The sequence below is a fragment of the Rhinatrema bivittatum genome, chromosome 18 (genome assembly GCF_901001135.1).
Source record: "Rhinatrema bivittatum chromosome 18, aRhiBiv1.1, whole genome shotgun sequence".
NCBI lineage: Eukaryota > Metazoa > Chordata > Amphibia > Gymnophiona > Rhinatrematidae > Rhinatrema > Rhinatrema bivittatum.
In genome coordinates, this window is record NC_042632.1 from 27,793,011 (window position 1) to 27,806,531 (window position 13,521).

Genomic DNA, 13,521 nt, shown 5'->3' on the forward strand with positions numbered 1-13,521 from the left:
GATGTTTTGTTGTTAATTGTTCAACCTTTTTCTAAAAATGTACAGGGTACTTGATGATATATTTTGGGGATTTGGACGAGGACCGTGCATTGGTCACGCATGTAGAGCAGCTATGGAAGATAAATGTTTCTTTTGTTTACAGACAGTAGCAAACTCTGCCAGGAAGCAAACAAAAATTCTCAAAATTGACAAAGATATTCATTTTGGAGCCAGGGAATACTCAGGAACAGATCTCTGAAACTACTGGGGGGGAAAAGGTTGGACATAGTTAAAACTAGAAAGACTCTTCAGTTTAAGCAGACACTGTCGCCCTGTGCAGAGAATCTGTGACGAGAGGGTGTCGTGAAACTTTAGGGACCAACAGAATCTACCACCAATCACGTTTTCAAGGATATCAGAAGTGTGTCTTTTCAGAAAGAGAAAACTAACGGCACTTCATTTTAGTGAGCCCATCACATGGCAGGCCGCATTTTCTCACCAATCGGTTTTCATGGCTTTTACGAAAACTCTTCATGCTTGTGTCCCTGAGCCTTGACAAATTCTTATAGAATATCTGCAAACCCAGACAAACAGAAGTATATTTGCTTCCTCTACGTAAATGCGTATGTGAGTGCCGTTTCGCTTGTGAATGAACCATGCAAAAAAACATTGCACATCAGCATCAATAATTGATGTGAAGTTTTCTTGGAATGTATAGGATAAAAAGAAAATCATGTTTATATTTTATTGTTTTATATATTGTATTAATTCCTCAACACTGTGACTCAGGGAAATGAGCGCTTGATGTTTTTGTATATTAGATGAAGAAATGCCATTTATTTTCCAGCAACCTTTTGTACATTGATCTTTTATTTACTGGCTTAAGTACTTTTGTTATGGTCCATACCTGAAAAAACACAATTAAAAAAAACAAACATTTTCAATAAAAACTCAGCTTGTGAAACTTGTTGTTATCATTGGGTTAGAACGGGGCCATTATTTAAAGCAAGGAAACAATGCTGAAGCAGAGGTTCACCTCAAAACATAGCACCATGTCAGGGATTTATTTTTATTTGCTTCTGTGGACTTTAGCGCCAGAGCTGGGGCATGAAGTACGAAACAACAGATAAGACTGCTTTGTTTCAAAGACTCTTTTTCTTAGTGCATATTTTAGAAACTTTTAAAAAATTACAATTTATGCCTATGATTATATAGCGGACCGTAGAAAGGAAAGCTCGCCTTTCTCTTTCTGTCTGCATTTTGAAGGCATTATATTAGAGCAATGTTGTTTGAATCCCTTGGGTATGGTAACTTTTAAATAGCCGCGTGGGCATAAGATGGCGCGCGCAAATGGGCATGGCCATTTTATAGCATACGTGAGTATATGCGCATAGGATATGAAATCAGCTGTTCACGCGTATAGGGGCGGATTTTAAGAGCCCTGCTCGCCTAAATCCGGGCGGATTTAGGCGAGCAGGGCCCTGTGCGCCGGTAGGCCTATTTTACATAGGCCTACCGGCGCGCGCAGAGCCCCGGGACTCGCGTAAGTCCCAGGGTTTTCGGAGGGGGGCGTGTCGGGGCATGTCGGGGGCGGGACCGAGCGCAGCGGCGTGTCGGGGGCGTGTCGGGGGCGGGCCCGGGGGCGTGGCTATGGCCCGGGGTGGTCCGGGGGCATGGCCGCGCCCTCCAGACCCGCCCCCAGGTCGCGTCCCGGCGCGCTAGCGGCCCGCTGGCGCGCAGGGATTTACTTCTCCCTCCGGGAGGCATAAATCCCCCGACAAAGGTAAGTGAGAGGTTTAGACAGGGCCGGGCGGGTGGGTTAGGTAGGGGAAGGGAGGGGAAGGTGAGGGGAGGGCAAAGGAAAGTTCCCTTCGAGGCCGCTCCGAGGCCGCGCGCCGGCTATGCGGAATCGATAGCCTTGCGCGCGCCGATCCCGGATTTTAGCGGATACGTGCGGCTACGCGCGTATCTACTAAAATCCAGCGTACTTTTGTTGGCGCCTGGAGCGCCAACAAAAGTACGCCTATTCGCGGTATTTGAAAATCTACCCCATAATGTGCACACAATTTTGTATGGCCATGCGCTTGTGCACGCAAATGTCGGCTCTGCCGCATGAAAGGTAGATTTTAAAAGCCTTGTGCGTGCAAAAGCGGTCATTTTAAGCACAAGTGGCCTGAGCGGGAGCTATGAGAACTTCAAATAGCCGGGAAGCCAAAAAAAGTGAGCGGAAAAGGGGCACAGGGCACAGGCGTCCAGAGGTGAAGCCAGCACCGACACACGTAGCCTCTAATTTTCCTCAGCCAGCGCCACTGCTTCTTGTTAGACACAGGAGAACATAGAGAGAGAGAGAAATCACTTATAAGGTCAAAAATTCTTTAATGACATCAGTTTTACAATGGATACCTCTGAACGTGACTGTAACACCACCCCTCCTAACCCCAACCCGCCTCCCGAATCAAAGTGCCCCCTTACAATGTTCATATATAGAGTATCAGATTGAGCCTTATGAAGAGGTTTCTCTCCCCCTTCCTCTCCCAGTGTTCTCCTGTTAGAACAAAAAGCAGTAGCAAAGTGGTGTGCAATGCACATGTATGTGCGTACAGCTCTAGACTTGCGCATGTGGAGAGTACTTTATAACCTGCACGCCAATTTTATAAAATAGTGTGCAGTTATGTGCATGGCGAGATGCACGCGAGGCGCTTTTAAAAAATCTACCTTTAAGTAAGAGGATTTTATTTGATACGCGCGCTAATGCAATTACCAGTTTCCCCAGTCCATCTCTAGTTCACCCAGGTAAAGGCTCCCGACTTCCTGTCCCTCCTAATTAACCTTCCTCCCTTTTACCCTATTAGCCCTGACCCTTCAAACCCCTTGACGTCAATAGCAGAATTGAAGTTACGCAGTAGGGGACCCCAGCGTGCGCTTGCGTGCTTAAATAATTACACACCCTTTTCAAGTGATCTTCCCGGAAAGCCCATTTTCCGCCCATGTTCTGCTCAGACCACGCCCACACCCCGCCCCTTTTATAACTTTTTAATTTGTGCGCGTACTCAGGCATTTCTTGAAATCCGTCTGGTGCACGTTGGACCAAGACACTCATATCTCCTGACTTTGGCGTGGATAGGGCTTTTAAAATTCACCTTTACTAAATCCGTATGAGATATAACAACGAAGATGGCCTTTTTTATGTTTAGGATCATGCACCCCATGTAACAACCTAGTTTTCGGATTCAGTTTCGGTGGGTACCTTGTGTTTGAAGATCAACCTGTTGTGTACAGGCTGAAAAGTAACTTTGCAGTTGGGTGCCCTTGCAAAAATGTTTGCTCTATGTGCTCTGACATGCTTGACCTGTCAGCTGTTGTTACTTGGTTGCAAATTATATTTCTCTTCTTCAAATCAGGACTGTCAGTTTGTAAAACGGGGATGGTAACTTTCAAACCAGCGGGTGGGCACACATTGGCGCATGTGCATAGGTGCACTCCAGGGACACGGCCATTTTGTAATTTGTGCACGTATATGAGCACTTTTGTAAAACAGCCTGGCCGTGCACATGTGCTCCTGATTTTAACTGGGCGTGCAAATCCCGCTTCTATCATGTAAACCGGGGATTTTAAAAGGGGCACGCACCCACGCCATTGCCAGCGTCACCAGCTCTTCCACCAGTTTACCCACTTAAGAGCTAGGTCCTCCAAACCCACCTAGTTTAATAGCCTTCACTCCCCCCAGTTAGCCCAGACCCTTAAAACCCCTCCCTGGGATGCCCATTCACCACCCAGACCATGCACCTTTTGGAATCGGAGTGAGATGCGTGCGCAGCGGAAGATACATGCGTATCTGGGCGGCTTTTAAAATACGGTGGGCACGCACAGCCCGACTTGCTAGCACATCCCCTAATTGGTGCGTCTGCTGGGCTTTTAAAATTCACCTTTTAGAACTTGGGGTTGCTTACATGATGATCTTGTATGCCTTGCAAGCCATATCGGTTCACATGCATAGCACTTTTTGAATATTTGGTTACTGCCAAGTAAAAATGCAATTGACCTTATGGTGCTGCTTCTTTCAAAAATGGACATCATTAGGCAATGACTACAATCCCATTGTTTAATGATGTCAACCCCTGAAAGAATCATCTTTTTTCTTTTCACTGGATGGCCACTTTCAAATAATTTTCCTTCGTTGCCAGCAAGAACATTGCAGTCTTTTTTTTCCTTATGCTGTTGGCTCTATGGTGAAGGCACTCGTGGATAAGAGGGGCTAACTTTTTAGCAAGCATTTGTCATCAAATGTTTGCTCAGACTTTTCACCTCACTCTCATTCCCCGAGTGTTTGGTGTCCTATCTCGCTTGTATCTGTACATCCAGAGCATTATTTTGCAACACAGAGACTAAGAATTACAAAAAGAAAATTATTTTGCATGCTTTCCACAGAAAGCAGGCTCCATTTATTTTACTTCAGATAAGAATGGAATTAACAATATAAGCATGAAGTTAAAGAACAGAAGTATGAAACCTGAAAAGTCAATGAGGAATGTATGTATGTATGGACTCGTACATTTTCCTCTATGCTTGCGCATTTTGGGGTCAATTTTAAAACTGGCGCGCACGCCCACGTGAGCACTGTTCCCAGCGTGCGCCCATGGACGCGCCGATTTTACAACATGCATGAGTCACTGCGGACATGTTATAAATAAAATATGATATCCACGTGCACATGCGTGCCCAATTTTATAATCAGCGAGCACATGTGCAGGAGGGTCGTAACGCGCCCACGCACAAAGGGGAGAATTTTGTAAACTACGCGCGGCGACACAATCGGGCATTTGCCCAGTTCCCTCCCAGTCTGCTCCAATTAAGGAGTGGACTGGGAGGGAACTTTTCCATACCCCTACCTACCCTTCCTCCCTTATTCCCCTCTCCTCCCCAATCCCTAAACTAACCCTATCTACCCTATTTTTTTTTTGTTTCTGTACTTACTTCCTCTTCAGAGGAGAAATAAGTATTGTGCACCGGCCAGCTGCCGGAATGCACTTTCCCGGGACAGGGCCTAATGGCCGCTGTCCTGGTCAGCCCCCGACACACACACACACACACCCCCCCCCCCCGGCCCATCCCTTTTTGTACTTCTGTGCGTACCCCTTACCCTTCCCCTGTTACTTGTAATTTCTGTTGCTTTTGTTCCATGTAAACCGAGGTGATGTTTCGACTAACATCGATATAGAAGACTTTTAAATAAATAAATAAATACACGCGTGGCCAGGCCCTTTCTAAAATGCACTTGGCATGCGCAGGGCCTGGCTATGTGCATATCCCCAGGTATTTGCACATGCAGGCCATCGAAAATTCGGGTGACAATGTGCACCATTTTAAATTTAACAAAGTTCATGCAAAAATATCTACTTCAGAAGAATGTAAGGTGGAGGACAGAAGACAAAGTCAGATGGTAGATTTTAGTACCAATTATGCTTTTTTAAATTCTGTTTGTTGTTTATTGAAATGTTATAGAAACAAATGCAATTTTTTTAAGAAAGGGAAAGCAAATAGATGACGGAACAGCCTTTCGTGGGAGAGATACATGAAAAGAAAAAGAAAAAATAAGGGAGGCAACTCTATGAGTAGGATGACAAAATGAGTCATATTGACCAAGCAAAGCAGATGTGGTGGTGTGGGAATTGTGGACATTAATATGGTAAGCTATAGGCGTCTTTGAGCAACAGTGAATAGTCAAGTATGTGATGCACAGTATTGTAAAATCAATGTGCTGCTAAAAAGGAAGACAGTGGAACTGCTGTGTTTACTAGGGATAAGCTGCCATTTAAAACTAACTGACATTTGTTTCATTGCATGTCATTTCTGAAATGAAATGACACAAAAAACATTGAAATTTTATTTTGTTTTGCCTGCTACATTGTTTTATCAAATGCTAAATCATTTTACCACATGCTAAAATTATTATGAGCTAAATGACATAAATAACAAACAAAACTAAAAATTAAAATGAAAAAATTTTCCATGAATATGCCTACTATATATCAGACTATATGGCACGCCAAGGTTTTTAACAAACAAATTAGTAAAAAAAAAAAAAAAAAGGTTTCAATGTGTCTATATTGACCAATGGAATTATGTATCCTGATAAGTAAGGGCCATCTCTTCTTTTCAGCAGCTGACTTGATGGGCTCCACCAGCCTCATTAGCTCTGCAGGAGACAGGAAAAGAGCACATGTGCATGATAAAAACATGGAAGATTTAACCAAAACTAATAGAAGAGGCCAGTCAAGAACATAGAACAGTAGTTTGATCAAGAAATGACTAATATGTGAGTGGCATGTTTGATAGATTGCATTGTCGAAAAGGAACAAATGAGGTAGATATTTCACAAATAGAAGTGATGGCCGTTAGCTACAGTGGTAACAAGGTGAAAGTGATGCTAGGATTCTTTGTAGAATTTGGTGCATGGTTATAATTCCATCTGAATGGTGAATGGCGCTTATTTCCATTTCCTATCGCTTTGCCCTGTCACTTGATAAATAACTGAACAGGGGACACCAGAAGGACATTTTTTCTTCTGACAGTTGGATTTCAAAGATGAGTAAGGAAATGTTGAAGACTCCGTGATATATTATGTTATCATTCTGTCTGACAGCTACATGCATTGACAAACACATTTTCCATTCCTGGGTCTACTGTTGAGTCAAATAAATTCTGTATCCAAACTGTTTGCACAACCCCAATCTGACTTAGAAGTTCAATTGGAACAGTTAAAAGTTATGTCTCCAACTGGCAACTTTTCACAAAGATTAAGTCAGGTGTACTCTGAAATGGATCAAATCCGTAAGAAGGTAAAAGCACTGAAGATTAAACAATTTAAGAGAGATGAGGCTGATTGTTACCAAGGCCAGATATATTCATGGATGAAAAATAACAAATGACCAGTGAAATACAGGTCTTTCAATACATCATACAGCGAATCCTCAGCCGAGGAACCGACCATGAAACATGCAGGTAGCTTAAAGACAGTTAGATTTGAAACACCACCTGAGCCTATTCATGCTAATGATCATGATCAGTCTTTTTTAGACAGACATCCTCAGCCCCGGATCACTCACAATCAGGATATGTGGCGAGGCGGGTGAGGTTTAAACCCACAATATCCGGACCCGCTCAGATGAGTCGCCCGCTCACAATGGTAAATACCAATAACATTTTCAACCTTTCTTCAAGGCAGTTATCTGTGGGAGAGATTTCGGTGATACAGAAAGGGCTTACCTTTGTTCCCTCCAATCATTACAATGCTTTTAATACACGAACGTTTATATATAAATGTCTTCGTAAATTTAAGGTAGCACAATACTTCGCAAGAAACCCCTCAGTTTTGCAACAGGATGTTTTGATACGCAAAGCAGGATGGGTTCCTCCAGGGCCTCCAGACCCGTTAATAACCTCATTTGAAAAAACTGGCGATGACTGATTTGAAACAAATGGAACAATATCAATTTTTTGGGGGGTATAATAATCTTACTAAGAAAGAACTGGAGGCTTGTACATCCTTGCGGTCTGATTCTGGGGTCATTCACCCTGCAGATAAAGGACGGGTGGTGGTAATTATGGATGCTAAAAATTATAATGTGTCAACTTCAAAACAATGAATTTTATGAGTTCCTAAAGTCTGATCCCACTAACCAGCTGCAAAAGGAAATTAGTCTTATGGTAGATGCTGATCCCACTAACCAGCTGCAAAAGGAAATTAGTCTTATGGTAGATGCTGAAAGGAAAGGGTTAATTTCACACAAGGAGCAAGATTTTCTCTTAGAAAAAAAATCCATTGATTTCTAACTTCCCTTTGGTCCCAAAAATCTACAAATCTTTCCTAAATCCACCCCGCCGTCCAATAGCGTCAAGTATAGGGATCACTCCTTGAACCATTATCAAAATATATGGACTTTTTTTGAAACCAATTGTTCCCCTTAGTAACTCATACATTCGTGACTCCACTCATTTACTTCAGATCCTTAGTATGGCTACTGAAGTACAAAACTCTTGGATATTGGTAACAGTGGATATTACCGCATTATATATACCAATATACCTCAGGTAGCTCCGATGTCTGTTATTGAACAATCCTTAAATACACCAGCCGCTGTTGGGGCTTAGATATTCAGTGCTGCAGGAGTGTTGTACTTTGATGACTGGATCCTATTTTTAAATTGCAATTTACAAAAAAACTTTAAAAAAAATTTGTGAGCAAGATTTTTCCAGTTTTTTTCCCCACAATGAATGAGCTCTCCAAGTGGCCTGTGCAATGCAGGGCACATTGTCAGGTTTGCTGATGTGGAAATAAGTCTAACACAATTATAATAACATCATATGTAAGACTATCTTTCAAAGAAATATTGGCATTCTGTTTCACTGATTATATTTGTATTGTTATTTGGAATTCAAGGCTCTTTTTTGTATACATTGATTTTAAGATTCATTGATGACATTTTTATTTGGAAATCCTCTGCTCCTAACTTAGTGAAGTTTCAGGAATGGCTCAATACTAAAAATGAACAAGGGTACCATTTTTGGATACAATAATGAACAAGGATGCACAAAGATTGAATACATCTATCTTCTATAAAAAAACAGATAGGAACACTTTGCTTGCATTCATCAGCCATCATCCATGAAGACTCAAAGAAAATATTCCAGTTGGAGAGTTTCTGAGACTAAGGTGGTTGTGTACCACTATGGAAGATTTTCATTTAAAAGCAGAACATATGGAGACATGCTTTAGATAGCGAGAATACCCTCGGTCTGTAATCAAACAAGCATATAAAATAGCATTATATGCAAACAGAGACTTGCTTCCTCAATCTACTAAAAACACTCCAAATAGACTGATATGTGTACTTCCATATTCAACTCGCACAAAAGAGGTACAAGGAATCATTTTAAAACTGGCATTTGCTATCCCTATATGATGCCTTTAAAGAAAAAACTATTTTTGCAAACACCCAGCAGTATTTGCTCAAAGAAGACAGTAGCTAGAGTAGAACAACACTGGCTAGTCCAAGGGCATACAGAAGAGGATCTACTTTTTTTTTTATTATTCAACAGTTGCGATTTAATAGAAGTGGCAATGTATCCCTTGCCTTACAACATCAAGAACAACCATACATATACAACTGGCAAACAGTAGTTCCTAAAAGGTCTCAATATGGCTATTGAGTGGGAAGCCTTTTATTAGTAATCTTGTGTTCCTGTAGGTAAAAGTCAAATTTAGGTTTTCCAATACAGGGATGTCTGGAGGAGGTCTAATAAAGTTATACAATTCAACACTTCAGGTTTGATAGCCCTCCCTCAGTAAAAATTCTTCTGAAATGGGTGAGTAACTAGGAAGGTCTCAATGACCTAGAGAAGGAGTGGGCAAACTGGTGAAGGTGTCAGCCTTCTGGTGATTTCAATTACATGCACATGTTTTAAAATATACTGACTTCTGCATGTAAATCAGGGTTCTTTGCAAGCAAGTTATGTTTTTCACGCATAAAATATATGCATGTATGTTTGTAAAGTAGGGAGAGAAAGCATGCTCTTTCAGTGCATTGCAGGGTAGACATACACATATTTTAGAATTTGTGCATACCTGGTAAACTCACAGTATAAAATACTGTAGTATATCTCTGAACAGACATATGTGCAGATATAGGGCAGGACAAAATTATTTGAAAGCTATCCTTCCTGTGAAGAAATACTTCTGTTTGTTTGTTTTAAACCTGTCACCTATTAATTTTGTTGAGTGTTCTCTAACTCTTGTATTAGATTAAATTCCTTCTCAATTTTCTCCACACTTTTCATGATTTTATCTATCATCTACCTACAGCTGTTTTGAAGTTGAAGTCTTCCTTGAATGAAAGTTGTTCAAAAGCACTATTGCCCTTCCTAGTGTGCTCTTGAAATGGGGGTCAGTGCAGCGTTGAGACTCTTACAATCAATGTGACTGCATTGATTCTGCAATTTCTGGGGGCCCCCAAAATTGAGCCAACAAAAAAATTCTTAAACTTGTGCTGGATGGGAGTAATAGGATTTATTATCCCTAAGTCTGACAAACTTGGCTAAGGATGTGTTCAGAAAGCCAGGCCTCCTACTGACCTACATCTCACGTGACTGTAAAACAAGTGTGGTAAAGGGAGAACTAGGCAACGAGATATGCAGACCTCGGTGGTGAGGGAGTTAAAGTTCCAAGAAAAAGTCGGATGTTTCTCACTCTGTTTTAGGAAAATGATGTGCAGCTCTCAAAACATTCCTTCAGATATGCAGAGGAAAAGGGCATATCTAACAGTGGCAAGAAGAGAGAGTATGTGAGTGAATGTGTGCTTGTGAATGACAGCATGCATGCGTGGGTCTATGTGTCATCTCTGTATCATCTCTGCTGCATTGCTTTCTAAAGCGTAACAGAGCTATAATAAACCTATTCCTGGAATCTAGCATTGTACTGACTCAGGAGGTGAGTGTGGTGTCTCCTGTTAGGGAGATGTCTGTGGCATCCTGGTTTTGTGTCTTGAGGATGTTACCTGGGGGGTGGGGGGATACTTGCCTTGTGTATCACCACACTCACACAGCAAACCTGTAACAAAATCCCATCCAGTCGCTTTATTGGAGGGTACACACCCAGAAAAATTGGGGGGGGGGGGGGGGGGAAATCTCATGTCAGGACCTTTGAAGAATTTGGTTTTTTTTTTTTCTTTCTCTCGTTTTGTGCAGTCGTTTGTGGACACCCGTGGGAGAATGCTATACGAAGTTAATGGAGAGGGAAGGGAGGTTATGTCCCTGGGAGAAACCCCCAATCCTCTGGTGGCTTCTTAGAAGGGGGCAGGCAGCGATCACAGTTCACCTTGCAGACCCCTGGGAAGGAGATGTTTTTCAATTTACAATGGTGCATAAAGCCTTCCAGTGACGCTCCCCTTAGGAAGATAATGGAGTACTTATCTCATATCCCTTTGCAGACAGAACAACTTGAAATCTAAGCTTTAAGGTAACTGGCAAGAGATTCCTAAAACTAGGTGAGGGGTGAGACAGCCTTTTATGGTAACCTGGCAATATATATCACATTTTTACTTATCTATACTCAAACTCATTTGCCCCTAAATTACCCACTGAGGTCGCTTTCTATCTGTGTATCTTTCATATACATTGATAATTCAATTATCTTAAATACAAACAAATCCCTCTAAAGCTACCAACAAAAAATCTTTTAAAACTGGAAGCCCATCTTGCATCCATCCATCTTATGCTTGGAGCAAGAAAGGCCTGGGCAATCTGGCTGGGACTCTTAAGGAGTTTGTTTAGGAAATGTAAATATCACTGGGGAAGCAGGTAATCCAGGAATGCAGGGGGCTGTGATTGTCTAGGAAAGGAAAGAGAGAGCTAGAAGAGAATCACTTTGTTTTGGGTTTTGTTTTTTGTTTTTGTAGCTGGGAAGTCAATATTGGGATTGGAGATAAAACTCACAAAAATATAGCCAGATTCACACATTGCCACTGACCCTGCTATGAGCCTCATCCTCTTGCTATTTGAATTTCATAGCTTGTTTAATTCCTTTTAGGCTTTTGGATTGTCCAATTTATTTATTTATTTATTTTATTTGTTTTCATATATCGACATTCGATCGAGACATCACATTGGTTTACATATAACTGTAACGGCAAATAAGACTTGGGTAGCTTGTTTTACAAGATAACTTAGAGAATTACATGTAACAATTAGGGAAAGTGAGGTAGGGCTATTGGGTTACATTATCAACTAGGTTTCTTGAGAACATAGATGTAAACATAGTAACTTAATTTAGTTTTAACTTAAAAAATGATAGCTTATAGTAATTAGAACTTAATTTGATTAAAAGAACTCCTGGCCCGCTCATAGCCAAGTGACAACCACTAGCCAGTCATTTCTTCTGAATCTATAAAATCCGCCCAACTGTAAATAGACAGAAAAATATGTGCGCATATATTAGACACAAAGGGCCTGATTTACTAAGGCTTTTGCCCATTTTGTGTCTATGGAAAAGAAAGCTTAGTAAGTCATGCTCCATAACAGGTTGGATGAGCACAAGGTTGAAACTTGTGAGCAGTAATGCCAATCAACCAGAAGCCAACCATAACTACTGTCATTTTATTTTTAGTTACTTAAGGATATATATATAAAGATGTGTGACTGGACAATAGCTACGGTTGATGTCTTGATAATTACTTAGTGCTATTGCTCACAAGTTTCAAACTTGTGCTCCTTCAGCTCCTTTTTGGTTCTGTTGGAAAGCTAATACATGCGCACACCTTTCTCTGAAAGAGCACCTTGTAACTTTTCAATCCTCAGCTTTGGTTTGGAATAATTTTGTGTTGCCTGCACACATTGCCAGCTCCCTCTGTGTATTCCCTTCTCCAGAATATACTGAGCAGCGCTGGTCTTGGCCCACTTCCTTGCAGGACACCACATTCCCCCACTGTGAAAAATGACAGCTTAATCTTAGCCTTTGTCTACTAATTTTCAAAACATTTTTTGATCCATGAAAGGACTTCGCGTAATAACTTCATTTCATTAAGAACTTTTAAATGCTTTTTTGAAATTATAAGTATATTTGATCAGTTAGATGCCCCTTATGTGCACGCTTATTCAAACCATCAATGAACACCAGCAGGTTAGTGGGAGAGAAGCCATGATGACCCTTCCCCAGCTTATCAGGCTTGCCTATGTTACTGAGTATTTTTTTCATATATATATATTTGACTATATTTGTGCCTAGGGTGGCAGAAATCTGGCATGCAGCATGCTGGCTGAAGATTTGCAACCTTCCAACTGTACTGAATCTCATTCAGCAGAGAACAGCCCTCTGCTTTCTGATTCAGCCCCATCCCTCCCAGCCAGCATGCAGGGAACAGAAGGGCTAGATCAGACATGGCAGGGCAAAGAACTATCTTGCTCCCAGTCTCTTCCCTCCTGTCATTGAGGTACAGACAGAGCAAAGGGGGATCATTTTAGGGAGGCTAGGAGGAGCTGAGTCAGGGGTCATGGAAGGCTGAGGCTGGGGGATGACAGGGGAATCAGATAGAGGGGTATGTCTGTGTGCAAGAGAGTGGGTGTGTGTGCGAGAGAGAGTGTGTGTGTGTGTGTGTGTGTGTGCGCGAGAGAGAGTGTGTGTGTGTGTGTGTGAGAGAGAGTGTGTGTGTGCGAGAGAGAGAGAGAGTGTGTGTGTGCGAGAGAGAGAGAGAGTGTGTGTGTGCGAGAGAGAGAGTGTGTTTGTGTGTGTGTGCGAGAGAGAGAGAGAGTGTGTGTGAGTGTGAGAGAGAATGTGTGTGTGTTCCAGACTGGGTGGGAGGTTAGAGGATGAAGACAAAACAGGAACACAGCATGGTAGGGATACCTCCCCCCCCCCCCCCCCCTCTTCTTTTTCCACAGCTCCAGGAACCCATCTCCAACCCCTGCTCCTCCCTCCTCCCCTTCCAGAATCCCACAGCCTAACTCCCTCTCCCCATCCCAAATTCCTGATCATTTCTCTTCCTTATCTCC

General features: G+C 42.0%; 1 protein-coding gene across 1 annotated transcript in view; it reads left to right on the forward strand.

Moving 5' to 3' along the window:
* The window catches only part of ATP10B (ATPase phospholipid transporting 10B (putative)), a 458,548-nt gene that overhangs the window by 436,819 nt on the left and 8,208 nt on the right, over nt 1-13,521 (forward strand). The window lies entirely within an intron of this gene.